An 18,984-nucleotide genomic window follows, 5' to 3' on the forward strand; every position below is an offset into this window, starting at 1 on the left:
CTACAAGGAGCTTAGAGTATAGTTCAAGATGACAAATTTGGAAATTCATTAGTGCAATAGTGGAAATTGTAACAAGAGTATGATGAATTCTGTCTGGAAGGGTGAGGAATTCTTCAGGTATAGACCACTCAGGATGGTCTCCTTGAGTCCACCCTTGTCTCCACACTGCACAAAGTGATCTTTTAAAACCTAAGTCATTTATATCATTCCCCTGACTGAAACCTTCCAATAGCTACCTAACAGAAATAGAGTAAATTCTTCTAGACTTTAGGACACTTCACACTCCAGCTTCTCCAGATTCTAACCTTACTTTTTTTTTAGATTCAGTGGTGGTTGCTGTTCATTTGTTTTGTTTTGTTTTGTTTTTTAAGTAATCTCTATGGCCAACATCGGGCTCTGAACTCCCAACCCCTGAGATCAAGAGTCTCATGCTCTACTGACTGAGGCTGCTAGGCCCTCCTAAGCTTATCTTTTGCCACTCCAAGTCTTAACCACTACTTTGTGGTGATACTGGCCTTCATTCTATTTCTTAAACACATGAAAGTTCTTTCCTGCCTTAGGGACTTTGCACTAGCTATTTTCTCTGCCTGGAATGCTCTTTCCCTAGATTTTTCCATGGTGGGCTCCTCTTGCGCTTTTAGGTATGAACTTAAATTCCTCTCCTCTCCTCAGAGAGACCCCTCCTGATCATTCAGTCTGAGGTAGCACCCCCTCAAGGGGCCAGCTACATGATTTGCATGACCTATGCAAAATGAAAATGCAGGGTGTCTTGTTAGAAAAACAATATAAAAAAAAGAAAGAAAGAAAAAGAAAAAAAGAAGGAAAGAAAGAAAAAATAGAAAAGAAAAGAAAAGAAAAGAAAAGAAAAGAAAAGAAAAGAAAAGAAAAGAAAAGAAAAGCCATATAAAAATCCTGTTAAAGATGCTGAAATATAAAGCTTTTCAGATTCTGAACTCTCTCATTCAACTTGTCATGGTGTTTTTTGCTATTTAATGTTATTTTCCATAAAGAAAAATTAAAATTTTTAATTTTTAGCATTAATTTTACCATTCATCTTTAAATTGTACAATGCCAGTCTTAAATATGAATAGAGGAGCAATTAACTCATATGGAATTATCAAAATGATACAATTCCTACTGTGTAGTACATATATGCATGTGAATTTCATTCTTAGCTGAACTCTGAAAACATTGCACAAAACTAAGTCAACCTTTTTTTTATTTCACTTCTTGATTCATCTACATTCTACTAACACTTTCTACCTTTGGCTTACAGATGAGTAAGGAAGAACTGAAAGGAAGAGGAACTACTTTTCCCTGTCTTTGCCTTTCCTTTTACATCATCATTAGTGGTTAGCTACAGGGAAGCTATGACTAAGAAAGGGTAAGATAGAGTTCTTTGGTAGTGTTTTCTTAGAATGCCATTGCTTTCTTTTTTTATTTGAAGCAAGTTCTGGTTTGAGGGAAGCATAGCCTCTCCAGGCGTCAGCATCCCTGCTTAGTCACACATAACACGTTTACCTCGTACTGCCACTGGCTTTGAATCTCACAGAACTCCCACACATTGTGGGTCAACCAGAAGTCTATGTTCACAGGGCATCACAAAAGCTGTATGACAATGTTGTGACAAGGAATGGAGGACATGGATATTGCCCTATGTCCTGTACTTACCCACATGTATCATTGTTTTATCAGACCTCCCTCACCAAACACAAATCCAAAGATAAAATTATTAAGCATTTCAAGACAGTGATAGAGCATTAAACTAAGAGCAGAGCCCCTGTAAGCCTAGGGCCCTGTGTGACTGCACTAACCTTTCGCCCATGAAGCCAGCACCGTGAACCCCCAGTTATTCACTATCACACCACTGTTTTATTTCTTCATAGCCCTTTTCACTAGGTGATATTTTGTTGTTAATATTTTTTTGATTATAGTCTGCCTCCCTCTATTTGACTATGAGCTTCAAGATAGCAGAGATCTTTTCTGTTTTATTTACTAATGTATTTGTAGCTCCTAGAACAGTGTCTGGCACATAACATAGATCATTAAAGATGAGCCAAATGACTAAGCGACTTTGGGCAAGAGATGGGACCTTTCTAAGTCTCAGCTTCTTATATGTAAGTAATGTATTTTTCACCTTATAGAGTTGTTTTGGAAATTGAAAGGGCTTTGCTTATCATTTGTTAATCCCAGCACTAACTCATAATAAGTACCCCATAAAACTAGCTAATTTTATTGTAAATATCTCAGTAATACAAAGTGTTTTAAAAAGCAGATGCTACAGCTGCACCTGTCTAAAGTATACTTGGAAGAAAGATCGATTCTAGCACACCCTAAACAGGCAGCCAAAAAGAAGCTACAACATGCATTAGGGCAACTATCTCACCAGCTTTTTCCCTTGAGACCCTCTACCCAGTGTTTTTCTGGCTTCCACATTCTAATCAGTTATTAAAAGTTATTTGCCTCTTCCTTTTTGCTGCTAGCACAAAAGATTAAAAGAAAAAGTTCTGATTACAACTTTATGTGCAAACAACTGGCTTTGGAAGAGCATGCCTAGACAACCATCCCCTCAGAAATCTTTTTTTTGAAGAAGTCTCTAGGAAACTAACCCTCAATACCACAATCAGAAATATCCATTTTCTTTCAGTGATTCTTTTTGTTTTATACATTTTCCTCATTAATAACAATGGAAAGCATTTGTGGGACTCCTCTACCATGCTGGTGTAATGTGCAAAGTGACTAACATGCATTATTTCATGTAATTCTCTCATCTCTAGAAGGTGGGTACAGTTATTACTTCCATATAACATATGAGGAAACAGAAGCCTTCCCAACAACATCTATCTGTGAAAATCTTATGTTTATTTCAGGCCTCACTCAGAAATCACCTTTTCTTCAACCTATTCCTGATTTCACTCTGCCCCTGGACCAGATGTATGATTTTTTTTCTTCTTTCAAATCTTCATCGCATTTCATTAATGTCTCTGTTATTATTGTAATGATCACTTTTTAACTCCTCAACCAGACTGTAAATTACTAAAGGGCAGAGTTTGTAGAAAAGTCAAGAGTACAGACAGCACTTATTTGTTGAGCAAATAAATAAGTGATTCCCAGAAGAAGGGCATGCTATGCTTTGATTTCAACACAGAACAAGTTTTCATTGTAGATTGCTGCTTACCAGTTATAGTTCTCAAAGAGACTATTTCCAGACCATAGTGTCTATTAAAGGTGGCATTCAAACTATCAGGAAGGAAACCAGAGCACCTGAGATTCTGTAAACCAGCAAAGGTAAGCTAGGCTCCTACAATTTTGGAGATGGAAAACATTTTAATTTCTAGTCCACCCCTTTCATTTTACAGATAGGGAAATAGTTCCTGAGAGGAGAATTGATCACCACCACCAGCTGCCTCCCTGCTGCCCCTACTCTCTTTCTCCCCACCCCCACCCACCCACTCTGCCCCAATACACACACATACTACCCAGTTGGCAGAGCTCAACTAAAATCTACATATCTCCACTCCCTGTTCTGTGTTCTTTGTTCTTCACCATTAATTTCACTATACATTTTATTCTTTAGGCTTGGAAAATCTCAGCCTACATTAAAAGTATTTGCAGATGAAGAATGTATACTGCAAACTAACACAAGGTGAGCTTAAATACTTACAGTAGTGGTTTACCTTATGGTAAAAGCAGTTAACATTTTGTAAATTTATTTTTTAATGACTCATAACGTTACTAGAAAAATCAAACTCTTAAATACACATTTTCTTCACATTTTTCTCATTTGTGTTTATTTTGAATATTGGCGCGAGTCATTTCTGTGTGGAAAGTAAGGGTTTAAGGAATTTTTTTGTTTTCTTTGTATCTTTTTATATTGCTTGAAATTCTTAAAATAACATCAATTGCTTTTATAAAAACAGTGAAATTCTTCTTCTATGGAAAAATAATGGCAAGTATCTAAACTTCTCTTCATTAAGGATAAACAATTAGATAAAAGTTAAATTTCAGTGTTCACACTTAAAATTATAATTTTGAAATCTAAAATTGAATTTAAGGGCTTGGACCTGGATTCCAAATTTAAGGGGAACTCACAGATTAAAGATTTCTCTCCAGTGCTTCGAACTTTTGTTGAGTTTGCAGCTTCTGCGTGTTGCACACAGCTTGATTACCCCAAAGTACTGGCCCAGTTAATTGCATTCAAATGCAAATTACAGCTATTAAGTCATGCTGGTCTTGAGCCAAAGTTTTGAGCCAAGTTTGTTAAGAAGAGTGTGTTTTTTTTCTAACTGTGCAGGACTGAACTTGATAAGCCTTTTGGGATAGTTATTCATTCTTTGTGTTTTTTTGTTTTGGAATATTATAGAACCGAATCACTGAAAGATAATTTTATTAGTTATTTTTAATTGAGAACATTTCACCATTTACTACCCCTCTTCTATTTATTCATCAATAAGACCACTCTTTTTTTCATATCTGTTAACTGAATTTCATTTTATGTTATTTTATTTTATTTATTTGAGAGAGAGAACATGGCGGGGGGTGGGGGGAGTTGGGGAAGGTGGCAGAGGGAGAGGGAAAAGCAGATTCCACACGGAGCAGGGAGCCCAACATGAGGCTTGATCCCAGGGTCCTGGGATCATGACCTGAACAGAAGACAGATGCCTAACCAACTGAGCCACCCAGGTGCCCTGCTAACTGAATTTCCTGCCTGCATATTCTCTCTTCTCATGATTTTCTTTTCTTGTTACCTCCACATGGGTATTTTTCAAATTCTCATGCTCTGGATACCCTGAAACCAAAAGATTAATGAACTCTAGATTTTTCATTCTTATTCTATTTTAGAAAACCTATAGCAAAATATGAAGTTAAAGTTAATTATAGTCTATAATTATATGATAAATATTTCACCAACTTCTGCAATGAACATGTGCTTAGATTTATCTCCCCTCAAAACAACAACACAATAGCCACGTTAAAAAAGAAAATACAAAGCATTTACATCTAGATCTCTCAATTTTCCTTATACAGATATCCATTTGGTAGAATCAGTGCTTTTTAAGTGAAAACATACAGGTTCTTTTTTATGATGCTTTACTTAGATCAGTATATAACTTGGCTCTCATTTACCTGATCTGACCTAGAACAGTGATTTCACAGTGAACCACCAAGAAAACTCCCCCAGACAAAAGGAATTGGTTACATTTGTATTTGTTTTATGACCCCAAGCTACTCCTCCAATTTTCGCAGAAGTCCAACGGAAATAGGAAAATAGTTATTAGGAATTATTTCTGCTAGGAAAATAGTTGTTAAACTCATTTTTTAGTCCAAATAATCTCAAAATGACTATTTAAGGGACTTCTTTCTACTTCTGACATTGATAATAAAGATAAAAACAGAGATAGGGACGCACTAAGCTGTCAGAGGGCGGTAAATTAGCAAAAAGATAGTGGCAGCAGCTAAACACACTTGCTTATGTATATACCACAAAGAAGATGTGTTTCAACACCAATGAGAAATAAGGTGGGTAGAATCTTGAAAGCAGAGGGTATTAGATTGAAAAAATAAAATATAGGAAACCATTTAAACTTTGTGAGTGAAAGAGTAATAAGAAAAAGGCATTATTTAAAAATACGTGAAGTAAAATAGCATTTAAAAAAGGATTGAGTCTGGTTCAGATTTGTGAGATGAACTGGAGATACAATGGGGCAGTCGTGTCATACTAATTTAGTTATAACATTGGTAAGGGCCTAAACGAGGCATCTTAATAGACCATGGGGAAAATGAAGAAGTAGGACTTACAAATGAAAGACATTCTTTAGGAGAATTAGCAGGATTTAGCATTATGGGAGAAGAGTGGTAGGGGATTAAGATATTAAACTTCCTGTCATTGAAAACGTTCAGGCATAGCTAGAAAACCACTTGATGAGGACACCATGAGAAAGATTCAAGCATCAACTGGAGAGAACACAGGGGCAATATGATCTTAAAGGTCTTGGAGGCTTGCTCTCTTTCTTTCTTTCTCTCTGACAAATAAATAAAATCTTTTTAAAAATTAAAAAAAAATAAAATAAGAGGTCTTAGAGGGTCCTTCCAATCAGAGATTATAAATTTATAAAGTGGTTTTCAAAAATATCCCTAAATCCAGCAATTGAGAGAATAGTGTTATTAACCAAAACAGGCAAGTTTGGTAGAAGGAAAGGAGAGTTAATTTGGTAGAAGAAAGACATAGGCGAAGGAGAGCTTGGGTTGAAGCAATGTAAGAAAATGAAAGTAGAGTTTCTCAAAGGGTGGGTAGAACATGAGCATCAAGGCACTGGAGAAACCAAGGGAACGAAGACAAAAGAAGAATCAATGGATCTATCAGATCGACACAACTAATTGTATCCGCAGAGAGTAGTTGTGGTAGGACAGGGCAAAGAAAAGCTAGGTGTCCAGGGAACTAAGAATTGGTGGTGGGAAGGCAAAGGAACAGTTTACTCCTTTGAGAAGTTCATAATGATGGTGCAAAAGAATTCAACCTAGATCCCATTTCCACTTGTAAATCATTACATCAGTTCAACAAATGTTTTAGTGCCTAAATGACACCATATTTAAGCTATTTTCATCATCTTATCTCCATTCTACCCCTTGTTTATTTGAAAGAAATTCTACCCAATCTTGGAAGTGTTCTTAGACGCTTTGCTTTTCCTTTTTTTCTTTTTTTAAGGTTTTATTTTTAAGTAATCTCTACATCCAACGTGAGGCTCAAACTCACAAGCCTGAGATCAAGGGTCACATGCTCTACCAATTGAGCCAGCCAGGCACCCCTAGACTCTTTTCTTTATGCCCTCACACTTAAGTTAGACTAAGGACCCCTTTGATACACTCGCATTGTACATAGGCATAATTAAGGCTATTAATTTAGTTTGACTTTATCTGTTTTAAAGATGTCTTTCCCACTAGATTGTAAGCTTTTATAAAGTTGATACCCAGGCATCTGGGTGGCTCAGTCACTTAAGCATCTGCCTTCAGCTCAGGTCATAATCCTGGGGTCCTCGGATGGAGTCCCATGTCAGGCTCCCTGCTCAGCGGGGGGTCTGCTTCTCCTTCTCCCTCTGCCCCTGCCCCCAGCTCCTGCTGTCTGTCTCTCCTTTCTCTCAAATAAATAAGTAAAATCTTATTTAGTAAAATAAGTAAAATCTTATTCTAGGCCACTAATTCAGATGGCTGTATTTTAGACTTCTTTACAGGCCTTCACTTCCTGGTCTCTAAATCTTGAAACTTTTTTTTTTTTAAAGATTTTATTTATTTATTTGACAGAGAAACAGCCAGAGAGAGAGGGAACACAAGCAGGGGGAGTGGAAGAGGAAGAAGCAGGCTCCCAGTAGAGGAGCCTGATGCGGGGCTCGATCCCATAACTCCGGGATCACACCCTGAGCTGAAGGCAGACGCTCAACGACTGAGCCACCCAGGTGCCCCTAAATCTTGAAATTTCTAAGTCATGGTGCCAGGTCCTCTTTCTTTGCCTTTTTACACTTTCCCCCATGGCTTAAATTCAGTCTAGATGGCAATTACTACCCATTCATGCAACAATTTATTCAATAACTATGTGCAAACATGGTTTGGGGCATTGGAGATATAGCAGAAAACAAAATAGGCAAAAACTTTTGCCCCCATGGAGTTTACATTTTTTAGGAGAGAGAAAGATAACTATAATTAAAATGTAATATATGCTTGATGGTATAGAAATGCTATAGAAAAAAAAGGAGTATACACAATGCTTGGATGGTAGGAATGTTTCATATTTTAAAGAAAACAATCAAAAATAAGTCTGAATGAATAGGCATCCCCCAGAAAGACCTGAAAGAAGTGAAGGAATGAGCCATGGGGAAACTGGAGGGAAGGCATCCCTGGCAGAGGGAAGAGCAAATGCAAAAACCCTCAGGTCCAAATATCTCCGACCCTGTTTAAGGAACAGCAAAAGTGGGCAACATAGCTGGAGCAAAGTAAGGAAGGAAACAGTGACAGATGATGTTAGAGAGGTTGAAGGGAGTGGCGGGTAGTACAAAGAAAAGGCAGGATGGGGGCGCCTGGGTGGCATAGCGGTTAAGCGTCTGCCTTCGGCTCAGGGCGTGATCCCGGCGTTCTGGGATCGAGCCCCACATCAGGCTCCTCCGCTATGAGCCTGCTTCTTCCTCTCCCACTCCCCGCTTGTGTTCCCTCTCTCGCTGGCTGTCTCTATCTCTGTGAAATAAATAAATAAAATCTTTAAAAAAAAAAAAAGAAAAAAGAAAAGGCAGGATGATTATCAGATTATCATACAGGGCAACCTTTCAAGCCATCAAATTAGGGAGTGGGATAGGATGCCACTGGATCATATTGAGCCAAGTAGTGACAGCTAACTATGTTTTAATGGGATCATTCTGACCACTGGGTTGGAAATAAACTTAGGAAAGCTAGAGATGGAATGAGATGGTTGGGTGGCTATTGCCATAATCTAGGCAGGAGATGATCTGACTTGGGCCAGGCTCAGCAATAAAGGTAGTGAGAAGTGGTCAAGTTGTGAAGACACACACACACACGCACACACAATTTATATCTAATTTTTTTTTTACTTTGGAATAATTTTAGATTTATAAAACATGGTAAAAATAGAATAAAGAGTTCCCATGTGCTCAGCTCCCCTAATATAACAACCTATATAAATATACTAAAATTATCCAACCAGAACATTACCATTAGTTCTCATAAGGTCCTTGTTCTGTTTCAGGGGGTCCAATCCGGGATTCACATTGCATTTAGCTGCCATGTCCTCTTAGTTTTCTTCAATCTGTGATTATTTCTTTGTCTTTCAAGACCTTGACACCATGGAAGAGTGCTGGCCATTTCTTTTGTAGAATGTTCCTCATTTTGGGTATGTGTGATGTTTTCTCAAGATTTGATTGATTTTATGCATTTTTCCTTAATAATACCAAGAGAATTGATGTTGTGTCCTTTGCAGTGCATCCTATCAGGAGGTGCCATAGACCTGGTAGCTTAAAGAGCAGACTTTGATTTTATTTTATTTTATTTGTATGGTTCTGGAGGTTAGAAGTCCCAGATCAAGGTCTGGCATGTTCATTTCTGGTAAGGACTCTCTTTCTGGCTCATAGATAGCTGTCTTTGTGCTATGTAGAGAGTAAGTTCTCTGGTGTCTCTTCTTATAAGGACACTAATTCTATCAGACCAGGCCCTATTTTAGAACTTCATTTAATCTTAATTACTTCAGTAAAGATTCTGTCTCCAAATATAGTCACACTGTGGTTTAGGTTTCAACATATGAATTTGTGGAGGGCACAATTCAGTCCACAGCACCAGTGACTGTTAACTTCGATCATGTGGTTGAGATGGTGTCTGCAGGATTTCTTCACTGTAAAATTATTATTTTGTCTTCATAATTAATAAATATGGGGGGGATGTGTTGACAACATGATCATCTTTTTTCTTATACTTTCATCCAGTAATTTTAGCATCTGTCAATGATTCTTATCCACAATAATTACTAGGAAATTTGCCTAATAGTGATTTTCTATTTCTTTCTATTTTTATTAATTGGAATTCTACTAGAAGGAACAGCTGTCCTCTTTCCCCCGTGTATTTATTTCTTCCATTGCTTATAATAAATATCCATGAACTCATGGATTCTATGGATTGTAAACCATTAGAAAAAGAAGAAAGGAAAGGGAGGAAAGAAGGGAGGGAAGAAAGACAATGCTTGTCTTTCCTTAGTATATTCCTGACAGGGCAAAAGTTACTATGTTACTAATACCTGATGTAAACCATTGAAAATTACATATTAGAAGTATTCTATTAAAAATAAGTTGCGGGGCACCTGGGTGACTCAGGTAGTTAAGCATCTGACTCTTGATTTAGGCTCAGGTCATGATCTCAGAGTCCTGAGGTTGAGCCCCAGGTTAGGCTCTGTGCTGGGTGTGGAGCTTGCTTATGAGTCTCTCTTCCCTTCCCTTGGCCCCTCCCTCTTTTTTTACTCCCCCGTTCTCTCTCTCTAAAAAAAAATAAAATTATAACTTGTGGTTTAAAAAATTTTTTGAATAATCTTTATACCCAACTTGGGGCTCAAACTCACAATGCCAGGATCAAGAGTCACATGTTCTACTGACTCAGCCAGCCAGGTGCCCCTAAAAATAAGTTACGATTTTTTGAAAGAACATAAAACTTCAGTAAAATTTTTGAAGTGCCCACATATTTTAGCCACTAAATATGAAAATATAATGATATAAAATATAACTATATAAGAAATAAATCAAAGAAAATTATGAACTCAAACATCAAACGATTGTCAAAACTATTGTATTTTCAATTCCCAAATGGTATCTCAGACTCCAGTCTGCCTTTCTTAAATTCATCCCAGCATCAGTGTCTAAGCATCAGAACACCTACCAAATTATCTATTAATTCTATTTATATCATTAAGATTTTGGAAATATTTATCTGAGTGGTTAAAAAAACTTTTATGAATGTATAAAATCAGAATATTAATAGTGTCATGAGCTATATATACGTGCATTTTTCTAAAAAAATACTTCCAAAACAATCTATTTTTTACTTCTTGTATTAACCTGTAAGGAATTCCACAGAATAGTGTGGTTTCCGAGTTAAAATCGAAAATAGTTTGATATCTGTGTTTCTTTTCTTTTTTTTTAAGATTTTATTTATTTATTTATTTGACACAGAGAGAGACAGCCAGTGAGAGGGAACACAAGCAGGGGGAGTGGGAGAGGAAGAAGCAGGCTCCCAGCAGAGCAGGGAGCCTAATGCAGGGCTCGAGGCAGGGCTTGATCCCAAGACCCTGGGATCACGACCTGAGCCAAAGGCAGACGCTTAACGACTGAGCCACCCGGGCGCCCCTGATATCTGTGTTTCTAAGACACCCTATTTGCCATCTCCATACATGAAATTTCTGTGTCCCTTTTCAGTATTTCTTTACCCTCATAACAGTTTAAACCTTCTGTACAAATTTACTTTCACCTAGATCACATTCATAATCCTTGTTCTTTATCAAATCCATGTCATTTTTTATTAAAATAAAAATTTTTTATTTTAATTCGAGCATAATTAATTGAGCATTGTATCAGTTTCAGTTGTACAGTATAGTGATTCCACAATTGTTTACATTACTCAGTGCTCATCATGATAAACGTGCTCTTAATCCCCAACCCCTATTTCCCCCATCCCCCCACCCACCTCCCCTCTGGTAGCCTTCAGTTTGTTCTCTATAGTTAGGAGCCTGTTTTTTGGTTTGTCTTCTTTTTTAATTTGTTCATTTGTTTTGTTTCTTAAATACAACCTATAAATGAAATCATATAGTAAAAACCCATGTCTTCTTGACATATTCTGTTCTTTCTTCTCTGTTTGGCTGAAAATTCCACATATTCAACTAACCTCCTAAGTCATGGACCATGTATCTTGTGCACTACTTTGTGCCCAATGCCTATTATGTGCAATGGCACAAAGTAGATGCTCAATAAGTATTCACTGAGCAAAACTATCAATGGATGGTACTTTCAAATTTTATCGAACATGAACTTCAGTTAAGGAAACACTAGCTGCTGTTCATGGAACATAACTTTATCAGTTAAGTTGCACTAGCTTTTACTGCATGTGCAGGATATGTAGATGTGCCCATGGGTTTTATTTTGATCCTGCTATGTTTAAATTTGGGAAACAATGCAGCATAACATACAGAAAGGAGTTAGAAAGTTTCACCACACCAAATACCTATGATATTCTGACCTGAGAGTTTAGACTTAGAGGCAAATGCTAAACATAAATAAAATTTTATGAATTTATGCAAAAAAGAGTGCTAACATGTGAATCGTAATGCATTACTGTTTTCTTGTTGCTCTTTACAGCTCCCTGTACTCCTCATTAATGCATACGTGATGCTTTCATTTGGCAACATCATACATCAATAATAATATTTTCTAATTATTTTAATTTCTTAATGAATCTAAATACCAAATTCGTTTGTTTTGTTTTTACTGGTGGGTGGAGTAATTTTTTTTTAAAGATTTTATTTATTTCTTTGACAGAGAGAGAGACAGCTAGCGAGAGAGGGAACACAAGCAGGGGAAGTGGGAGAGGAAGAAGCAGGCTCATAGCGGAGGAGCCTGATGTGGGGCTCAATCCCAGCATCCTGGGATCATGCCCTGAGCCAAAGGCAGGCACTTAATGACTGAGCCACACAGGCGCCCCTAAAATGTAATATCTTTACAGGCTGGGGCCCCTCACCTCCCTGTGGGACTCCATGCCTGAGGTGGAGGCAAGGCCAGGATGGCAGGGCCCAGATTCTGTTCATGAGGCCCCTCCTGTGTCACCAGAGTGCAGTATTCAGCATGAATCAGATGCTAGAGGAGATTGACATTGAGAGGGGAATCCAGTTGGTAACTTTGAATAATAATGACTATGATGCTTCTTAATATCCCGGCCATAATGGGCACTATGCTCTATACCATTCCTGCTAGAAAGTGGAGCCAAGTGGCAGTCCCAAATCACTCAGGCAGTCACTAAGGTGATGCTCTCTACACTGGACCAACTACTGTAGGCACACTGAAATAGCACAGCTTCTACTTTCTTATGGGCTAACCTCAGGGTGCAGATGATAGCAGCATCTCCAGCCTGCATGAAGTTGCTCTGAGGTGTCAAGAGGCCATTCATTCCCCTCTTTGAAATCAACCCAGCCCTGAAGTCTGTCTGAGATAGAAAGGTATGACCAACAGGTGACCTACTGCCCTGTAAGAATGACTATTATGGAGGGGAGCCTGGGTGGCTCAGTGGGGTGCCTGGGTGGCTCAGTCATTAAGCGTCTGCCTTTGGCTCAGGTCATGATCCCAGCATTCTGGGATCAAGTCCTGCATCAGGCTCCCTGCTTAGTGGGAGGCCTGCTTTTCCCTCTCCCACTCTCCCTGCTTGTGTTCCCTCTCTCTCTGTCAAATAAATAAATAAAATCTTTAAAAAGAAAGAAAGAAAAGAATGACTATTATGGAGTGAAAGTTTATAACCCACCCCCCCACCACCACCAAATTCATATGTTGAAATTCTAGCCCCCTCAGTGTGATAGCATTTAGAGATGGGGACTTTGGAAGATAATTAGGCTTAGATGATGTCATGAGGGTGGGCCCCTCGTGATGGTATTAGTGTCCTTATAAGAAAAGACACCAGGGGTGCCTGGGTGGCTCAGTCAGTTAAGCATCCTACTCTTGATCTCAGCACGGGTCTTGATCTCAACTCGGGTCTTGATCTCAGGATCATGAGTTCAAACCCCACTTTAGGCTCTACATGTGGAGCCTACTTTAAAAAAGAAAGAAAAGAGAGAGGAGAGAAGAGGGAAAAAAAGAACAAGACCCCAGCAAGCTTGCGCTCTCTCTCCCAGTGTGCATAAAGAAGTCATAGGCAAGAAGCAAGAAGGCAGTCAACTACAAGTGAGAAAGAGAGTTCTCATCAGGCACTCAAACTGACCAGCACCTTGATCTTGGACTTTGCAGCCTCTAGAACCATGAGAAATAAACAGCAGGGGGAGGAGCAAAGGGTGAGGGAGAAGCCGACTCTGCACTGTCCCATGACCCTGAGATCATTACCTGAGCCGAAATCAAGAGTTGGTGACTTAACCAACTGAGCCACCCAGGTGTCCCTCTTCTGCAGCTTCTTAACTCTCTCAGACTTCATAGAACTGAACAGTCAAGGTCTTGCTGTGGATTAGGCTTTGGCTGAAGGAAATGTTGTGGCTGGTTTGATCTTTTATCCAGATCACTCAAACTTTCTCCGTATCAGCAATAAGACTGTTTCACTTCTTATCATTCCAGTGTTCACTGGAGGAGCACTTTTAATTTTCTTCAAGAACTTTTCCGTTGCGTTCACAACTTGGCTAACTGTTCAGCACAGGAGGCCTGGCTTTTAGCCTGTCTTGGTTTTCGACATGCCTTCTTCACTGAGCTTAATCATTTCTAGCTGTTTATTTAAAGTGAGAGATGTGTGACTCTTTCTTTCAGTTGAACATGGAAAGGCCATTATAATTGTCCTAATTTCAATTGTTGTGTATCAGGGAATATGGAACAGTCAGAACACACACATTTATTAAGTTTGCTATCTTCTATGGGTGCAGTTTTTTGGCATCTGAAAACAATTACAATAGTAACATCAGAGACCACTGATCATAGATCACCATAACAAGTGTAATAATATAAAAGTTTGAAATATAGTTAGAATTACCAAAATGTAACACAGAGATGTGAGTGAGCAAATGCTGTTGGGAAAATGGCTCCATTAGTCTCGGTTGATGCAGGGTTGCCACAAAGCTTTAATTTGTAAAAATCTGTGAAGCAGAATGAAGCAAGTATCCCTATAAGCGCTTTGTGCTGTTATTTCTAGCTGCAAAGAGAAGTCAGAAATAAGAAAAGACTGAGCACTATTCAGAAAGTCAGGTAGTGATTCAATAAAGTGTAGTGTCAGAAAAGATTTTTCAGAAGAAATATGTTCTAAACAGGCTTTATGAGAGAAAAAGTAGAAATGACATCTTCCAAAATACTCTTTTAGAATGGGAATTTTTACATGATGGAACAAATGAATCTGAGTGTGGTGATTGCACTAGCAGTCAAAATTTAAATGTGAGAATAGGACTCTTGAGGCTGAATATATGAAAACTAAACTGTACTGTTCTAGTTGTCCATTTACATCTAGATACCAATGCAAAAGTTATTATAAACTTTGTCACTTTCAAAAGAGATCGGCAGTCTTTCTCGTTAAAAAAATCAGGTTTTACACAGAAAAAGGCAACATTGATGCTTTCTATTATTAAATTGAAGCATTTGTATCTAAAGGTGAAGCAGTAAGCAGCACCTCAAGGGCAACTTAAATTAAAAGTTGCCTTTTATTTTTTTTAATTAATTGATTTTATTTTTTGCACAGTTTTATGTTACAGAAAAAATGAGTGGAAAGTATAGAGTTCCCATATACCTCCTCCACCCTCCTCAGTTTCCCTTATTGTTAATATCTTGCATTAATGTGGTGCATTTGTTACAATCAATGAGCCAATATTGATACATTATTACTAACTGAAGTCCAGAGTTCACATTAGGGATCACTTTTTGTATTGTACATTCTTGGTTCTGATAAATGTATAATGACGTGTATCCACATGACAGTATCATTCAGAATAGTTTAACTGGTCTAAAAATCCCCTACTTCATTTATTTATCCCTCCTTTCTTCCCCCCGACCCCTGGCAACTACTGATCTGTTTAAACTGTGTCCATAGTTTTGCCTTTTCCATAAAGTTGCTTTTTTTTTTTTTTTAAGATTTATTTACTTATTTGAGAAAGAGAGAGAGAGTGGGACACAATCAACTGAGCCACCCAGGTGTCCCCCCCCAAAAAACCAAGTATTTTTCTAGGCATTTTAAATAATAAACTTCAAAGATATTCATGGTAAAAAAGAAAAAAATTAAACAATGTAAAATGATATAATGGAAAACAATAGCCCTTCCTTGCCAAGTCATTATTCCCGTTTCCTAGAGATAGTCACAATTATCTGTTTTCTGTTTGGCCTTCCAGAAATGTGCTATGCATCTATACTCATACTACTGTGTGATTTCATATACATTTTACCTCTAAAAAAGTCTTTTCCTGGTTTTTACTAAGTCCTGCAAGCTGAGAATCACAGTTGAGAAATATGTGTTCAAAAGAGATGTGCTGTGTAAATAATGCTTAGGTAGTTCTATAGCCATCTCCTATTTCCAGCCTATATATGAGAAGTCTAGAGAAATTGGAAAGTGAGGATTTCTTTTAAGAGCATTATTATTGTGTATACTTCTCTCTTGTAGTAAGCCAAATAAGAAGTGCATCAAGAAATGTATTTATTGAGAATAGGGGTGTCTGCCAGGAGAAGGGCTTACATGCAATAGTCTTTTTCCCTTTCCTCCCCACCTGCCTACCTAGATACGTATGAGCTACAGAAACCTGCTGAACAAGTGGACAGGAGTAGAGCTTGGTGACAGAAATGGGAGAAGTTGACTGTTGCCCACTGGAATTGATGTAAACAGAGGTAAGCATTTGATTCTTTCCTAGAAAAATCCAGTGAAGAAGATTTCTGTTTCTGGCTGTATGGTATACTAGACGTTCAGTGAACTCCCCCCCCCCTTCTGATAAATCAAACATTCTAGATAAAACTTACATACAGATAAACACCAAAGGAATGATCCATGAAATAAATTATTGATAAGCTAGGTTGCATTAAAATTAAAAACTTCTTCTCTGTGAAGGATAATGTAAAGAAAACGGGAAGACAAGCCATAGATCAGATGCAAACATTTGCAAAAGACACATCTGATAAAGGACTGTTATTCAAAATATACAAATAACTCTTAAAGCTCAACAATAAGAAAACAAATAACCCAATTAAAAAAATAGTCAGGGACGCCTGGGTAGCACAGTCGTTAAGCGTCTGCCTTCGGCTCAGGGCGTGATCCCGGGTTCCGGGATCGAGTCCCACATCGGGCTACTCCACTGGGAGCCCGCTTCTTCCTCTCCCACTCCCCCTGCTGTGTTCCCTCTCTCACTGGCTGTCTCTCTGTCACATAAATAAATAAAAATAAATAAAAAATAAATAATCAAAGGCCTTACCAGACATCTCACCAAAGAAGGTACAGTATACAGATGGCAAATAAGGATATGAAAAGATGATCTACGTCATATGTCATTAGGAAAATGCACATGAAAAGACTGAGATTCCACTACCCACCTATCAGAATAGCCAAAATCCCGAACACTGACAACACCAAATGCTGGCAAGGATGTGGAGCAACAGGAACTCTCAGTCACTGCTGGTGGAAGTGCAAAATGGTACAGCCACTTAGGAAGACAGTCTGGTGGTTTCTTAAAACTAAACATACTCTTACCCCTATGATCGAGCAACTCTGCTCCTTGGTATTTATTTACCTAAAGGAATTGAAAACTTACGTGCACACAAAAATCTGTATGTAGATGTTTATAGCAGCTTTATTCATAATTTCCAAAACTTGGAAACAACCAAGATGTCTTTAAGTGGGTGAATGGATAAACAGTGCTAAATCTAGACAATGGAATATTATTCAGTGCTAAAAAGAAATGAGCTATCAAGACATGAAAAGACATGGAAGAAACTTAAATGAATGTCACTAAGTAAAAGAAGCCAATGTGAAAAGGCTACATAGTGTATATTTACAACTACATGACCTTCTGGAAAAGGCAAAACTATGGAGACATTAAAGATCAGAATTTCTAGAAGTTGGGGAGAGGGAGGGATAACTAGGCAGAGTACAGAGTATTTCTAGAACAGTGAAAATACTCTGTATGATATTATAATGGTGGATACATGTAATTATAAATTTGTTCAAACTCTTAGAATGTACAACATCAAGAGTGGACCCTAATGTAAACCACAGAATATGGGTGATTATGTTGTAGGTTCATCAATTGTAACAAATGCACCACTCTGGTGTGGGATGTTGATACTGGGAAAGGCTGTACATGTTTGGATGTAAGAGGTATATGGGAAATCTCTGTACCTCAGTTTTGCTGTGAACCTAAAGCTGCTGTAGAAAAAATAAAGACCTCTTAACAAGCAAACAAAATACACATATATTTAAAATGAAAAAATTAGGGCAATGCTCTCAGGTCCCCTCCCTCTTTGGGAGCTTTGTACTATCACTTTGCTATCATTCAATAAACTTTGCTTTGTTGCCCACCAAAAAAAAAAAAAAATAATAATAATAAAATGAAATGAAAAAAATTAAATGCATTGTTGAACTGAGGCTAGAAACAACAAAGTTTGAACCAATGCGCATAAAGGAGAACTGAAGGTGGACTTTGTCCCAAGACTATCTGTGTATTAGTGTGGGCAGACCTGGGTTTTAGTAACCAATCTATACCAGGCACAAGAGGCAAAATCTGGGGTCTGAGAAATATCAGACAGGAGAAACCTCTGCCTAAAAGTAAGATCTGGTAAGAGTGTACCCTCACCAAGTAAACTAGGAAAAACTACACCACGCAATGTGAGATTGTGACCATATTTGCATGTTTTGTCTTTGGATCTGTATAGAAGGAAAAAAATATCTATCTCACCTCAGATTTCCTAATCATAAGCTTGAGCTCCACCTGTATGACCCATAATACTTCAAGCCAACAGTTTAAAGAGAATCAGGTATGCAATGATTGCAGTTACAGAATTATCAGAAACAGAGTACAAAATAACTGTGCTTGATATACTTCAAGAAATAGTAAACAGAAAAAAAATGAGACAGGAAAAAAAGACTATTGAAACTGGCTAAGGAAATTTGAAAGGGAACAACACAGACACTCTAGAAATATATTTATAATTATAATTGAAAACTCAGTAGATAGATCAAATAGTAAGTTATACCTAGCTGAAGAAAGAAAGATAGACCTGCAAAATAGATCTAAAAGAATAACACATATGTAGCACAGGGAGACCAAGATATGAAATATAGTTAAAGAGATCTTAAGAGATATGAAGGATAGAGTAAAAAACCTTGTGTATGTTCCATTCTAGGACCCAGAATGATTAGAGAGAATGAGGAAGTTATGGATTGATTTTAAAAAAAAAAGATTTTATTTATTCATTTGAGACAGAGAGAGACAGAGAAAGAGCATGAGCAGGGATGGAGAAGCAGAGGGAGAGGGAGAAGCAGACTCTCTGCTGAGCCAGGAGCCCCACCGTGGGGCCCCTGATTCCAGGACCCAGAGATCATGACCTGAGCCCATGGCAGACACTTAACCATCTGAGCCGCCCAGGTGCTCCTGGATTGATATTTATTTATGTTGTTTATGATCTTTTGGCTTCCTGAATCTGAAAGTGTATGACTTTTAAGAATTCATGAAAATTTTCAGCCATTATCTTGACTGTGTTGGTAGTAAATTTTTTCAGTTTTCATTTGAAATGTCTTTTTTCTTCC

The 18,984-nt window shown here is 37.9% G+C and overlaps 1 long non-coding RNA gene across 1 annotated transcript in view; it reads left to right on the plus strand.

Moving 5' to 3' along the window:
* Window positions 1–3,577: 3,577 nt before the first annotated feature.
* Window positions 3,578–18,984, plus strand: part of LOC117796653 — a 48,108-nt gene continuing 32,701 nt past the window's right edge. The window contains exons 1-2 of the long non-coding RNA XR_004621218.1: window positions 3,578–3,646; window positions 15,971–16,076. This is a non-coding gene — a long non-coding RNA (uncharacterized LOC117796653). The remainder of the gene's footprint in view (window positions 3,647–15,970; window positions 16,077–18,984) is intronic.

Source organism: Ailuropoda melanoleuca, chromosome 16, assembly GCF_002007445.2.
Source record: "Ailuropoda melanoleuca isolate Jingjing chromosome 16, ASM200744v2, whole genome shotgun sequence".
Lineage (NCBI taxonomy): Eukaryota > Metazoa > Chordata > Mammalia > Carnivora > Ursidae > Ailuropoda > Ailuropoda melanoleuca.